The sequence below is a fragment of the Amblyomma americanum genome, chromosome 8 (genome assembly GCF_052857255.1).
Source record: "Amblyomma americanum isolate KBUSLIRL-KWMA chromosome 8, ASM5285725v1, whole genome shotgun sequence".
Classification (NCBI taxonomy): domain Eukaryota; kingdom Metazoa; phylum Arthropoda; class Arachnida; order Ixodida; family Ixodidae; genus Amblyomma; species Amblyomma americanum.
Window position 1 is genome coordinate 138,229,327 of NC_135504.1, and position 4,241 is coordinate 138,233,567.

A 4,241-nucleotide genomic window follows, 5' to 3' on the forward strand; every position below is an offset into this window, starting at 1 on the left:
TTTGCTAATGAAGGACTCAGATAGGTACCACATAACGTTGTTTGGCCTGCGACTTAACAGCAATCTGCTGTGTTGTGACATGTTGGTACCAGAGTGTGCACACGATACTATTAGATAGGTTGAACCCGTGCACTGTGTAAATGCAGTGTAAAAATACTCATATGCTAACAGCTACCTAAACAATTTTCAATGCAAGATATTTTTTAGACACTACAGTGTTAATAAGTGTTGCATTCAAACTTGTTAGTGTTTCCAAGTGGTGGCTTAGTCTCATACAGGGCACGACGTTTCTTGAATATATAAAAGCCGTGAAAAAGGCTGGTTCTCCAGCTGTGAAAAAGGCCAGAAATACTTGGCTGAAACTGCCTTCAACCACACGAATAGGTCGCCAATTTCAGGTGGTCATTTCTGTAAAACAAGCTTTACTTGTATGCAGCAATATACAATATACTGGACTTTCTAAGAGTGCATTGAAGATGGTAATGCTTTGGAAAAAGAAAAGGCATAAGCGTGCGGAAACCATACTCACACCTCAACAGCCTTTCTTGGTTCTCGTAATCAGTTACTGGTACAGACGTGCTTGTATTTGTGTGTGTTGCAGTGAAACTCATCTCTATATTGCATTTTATTTTTTATTTCAGAGTCCCTCTTTTCTACATTTGTGGCACGTTGCCAGCCATTGTAATGCATAATGACTGTAACATTTATATGCATCGGCTCCTGCATTTGACCAATAGCGTTCGAAGCTCGGGATCTTTATGGGCCCATTTTGCCTTTGTATTTGAAGGTGGCAGTGATAAACTGGTAAAATGCGTGATCGCTGCACGTAGCCTTTCTCATCAAATCATGGAGCGTGTGGTGATGGCGCAGCAGCTGGAAAACTTTGTTGTCATTAGAGGCATCACAGAAGAAGAAAAAGTAATCTGTAATCAGTTTCTTGGCCATACCCAGGTTACAAATGCAGCACAGGAGGTTGGGGCAACACTTCTCGGACATATCAAACATGCTACTTTGACTGAGTCTGAAAAAGCAGCTCTGAATCAGGTTGGCTGTGACCCCACACAAGCAGAGTGCTATGAAAGGTTAATTCATGCGAAGCAAGTTTATCACAGCAGTTTGTATCAAAAACCAACAAAAAGCGACAGTGCCTTTCTGAACACATCCAATGGCTACTTTCGAATTGAAAAGGTGGTTCATGCACCATTTGGGCAAGAGCATGGTTGCTTCTTGTTGTGCCGAGAAGTTGTTGTTTTAGACTGCACGCACTACCCTGACCACATTAAATCATGTTTGCTATCTGGAAGGCAAGAACTGACAGTGTTAAGACCATGGCAAATCAAAAGCGGCTGCATATACATAGAGTTTTGTAGGTTGCGGAAAGCGTTTGTGTGCTGCCTGCCTAATATGATCGAGAGATTAGACCAATAATATAACGCTGTCATATAGGCATTTTTGATCATAATCTAACTACTAAACAGAGATTTAGCATTGCTACAAAACCATTTCAATCATGATCTAGCCTGATTCTGCTTGGCACAGGTCCAGTTCCTGAAGCATCCCAAGGCTTCCAATTATAATCATGGGCTGCTTCCCTCGTGGCCAGGAAACATCCTAAGTAAACTGAAAAGAAATCTGGCAGAAATATATCATATAGGAGTTGCTATATTTAAATTTCTAAAATAACTTATACTTCATTTAGTGCAACTCAATTTCCAAATTTACATTAACACTAAACAAAACGTGCCCGACTGGGTATTAGTGAACTAATGCCACAAACAAGCGCACAGGCCAATATTGCAGCATTTTTCATGTGTATGTGATGAAACTGGGTACATATGATTCATGGGCTATTTGAGCGGAAGTGTATTTATCTTTGTACCGCTTCAAGATAATTGAGCTTGGTCGCTTGGTGGCTGTACCATGAAGCAGATCACTAATCCGCTTCTGCTCATAATGCAGGTGCTCGCAGCAGTCGTCACACACGCGCTGCTTCCCGCCCTGGTTTCGGCTGGGGTGGAATGCGCGCCGTCAGACCTGCCTGGATACCCCTGCAGTGATACGCATGTCCGTTGTCTCAACGCCATCAGCGCTTCAAACCTGCCAGCGTCATCGCTGGAACCCTGGACACTTCCGGAACCTTGGACACACCCATCGTCATCGACGGCACCTGGAACACCGTGTATAAAAGAGCGGCAATCACCGGCTGCGCTCTGTGGGCTTGGTGGCTGTACCATGAAGCAGATCACTAATCCGCTTCTGCTCATAATGCAGGTCAGTAACCCATACGCCTTATTTGCTAAGAAAACTAGTAATTACTGCCTGGTGCAGCTTCCGAGCCCACAGTGTTGTGTCGATGTTGCTATTGAATGTTTAGAAACGATTCGCATCTTGCTACTATTGTCCGGGGACATAGAAACGAATCCGGGACCTGCCAGTGCAGAGGCAGTACTTGCTGAATTGAAGAAGTTGTCGTCAGGTCAGGCTTTAATAATTAGTGACGTCCAAGACATCAAAAACAAGTTAACAACTACAGAGAAAACCATTACAGATCTAATTCAGAGGATTGCCGATTTAGAGAGCCACTACCAGAACCTGGCTACTTTGAAAACATGTCGAATGTATTCAATGCAACACAGAAAAGGCTACTCAACTGGTGCGCGATCTGGAAGCCCGATTTGATGACGCTGAAAACCGCTCACGAAGATGCAATCTGATTTTTTACGGCCTTTCCGATCCTACACCATCCGAGTCATTTGCCGATTCGGAAGAAGTCATAATCCGCCACTGCTCCGATCAGCTCGATTTGTCGTTAGATAGTAAAGATATCGAACGTGCACACCGTCTTGGGCGTCACAACACAGAACGCCAGCGTCCCATAATTGTAAAGTTTGCGTCTTTTAAGACTAAACAAATGACCCTCTCAAATGGCCCCAAATTAAAAGATACTGATTTCAGCATTGGTGAAGATTTCTCCCGCCGAGTTCAAAATATAAGAAAGCAACTTGTCGCGTTTGCCAAATCAAAAACAACTAAATTTTCTTTGCGGTACAAAACCCTCCAAATAGGCCCCAAACGCTAGTTTTTTTATGAGTCTGAGCAAACAGTAAAAGAAATCTTCTAGCCACCACGGCGACGCAAGTCGGCACTACACCGTTCCCAAACATGTCCTCGTCCTAATCTTACGTTTTCGGCAATCTTTACCAATATACGCAGTTTCATCCCGAAGCGAGAGCTCGTGTCAAACCTGGTGTTATTATCTGATAGCAACTTGCTTATATTAACTGAAACGTGGCTAACAAATGACATTAGTGATAGCGAGGTGCTTGCTGATCTGCCTAATTTTTCTCTCTTTCGTTCAGATCGTAAAAACGCACGTGGTGGTGGTGTTCTGATTGCGGCAAGCAACCACTTATCATGCACTGCTTTAACCATTTCATCCGACCTTGAATTAATTTGGCTTATCTGGCGATCCGCACCACATTCCGTGCTGCTGGGTGTCTGCTACAGGCCGCCACACAACACTCCCCATTTTTGCCGCCAGCTGAACGCAACCTTGTCTAAATTAACCTCGCGGTATCCCAACGCTCACATTCTCCTCTTCGGAGATTTTAATTACCCGACTATTCACTGGCATAACCCGGTGCACTCCATAGATAATCGAGCGGATACAAGAGAATTTCTTGATATCTGTTCGAATTTTAATCTTGCCCAACTTGTACTAGAACCTACGCGTGTAGTAAACGACACTGCAAATATTTTAGATTTAGTATTAACAAGCCATCCTGAAAGTTTCTCCTCCATGACTTACTTGCGGGAAATTAGTGACCATAAAGTCATCCACACAGTCTTTAATTTCAAACCAATTCCTCGCCACAGTCCGGGAAAGACAATCCGGCTGTACGATAAAGGCAACTATGAAGCAATAAATAGCGAGCTGCACGCCTTCTTTCCATCTTTTAACGCAACTTTTCAAAGCAGATCTATCCAGGAAAACTGGTCAATATTTAAACAAAAGCTTAACTCTCTGGCAGATAAATACATCCCGAAGACTACTTTTCATGACAGTCGAAACCAGCCGTGGTTCACGAAGTCACTTAAAAAACTTGAAAATAAAAAGAAACGCCTATTCCGCGCAGCTAAAGCGAATCACAGCACCTGCTCATGGGACAACTATTATGCCGCCGAGAGCTCGTATTTATCAGCCCTCAAAAACGCTAAGCAACACTTTTATCACGACGACT

General features: G+C 43.4%; 1 pseudogene; it reads left to right on the forward strand.

Annotated features, from left to right (window-relative positions):
* The first annotated feature begins 1,920 nt into the window (after positions 1-1,920).
* LOC144102774 (uncharacterized) lies at positions 1,921-3,121 on the forward strand (annotated as a pseudogene).
* Positions 3,122-4,241: the final 1,120 nt, after the last annotated feature.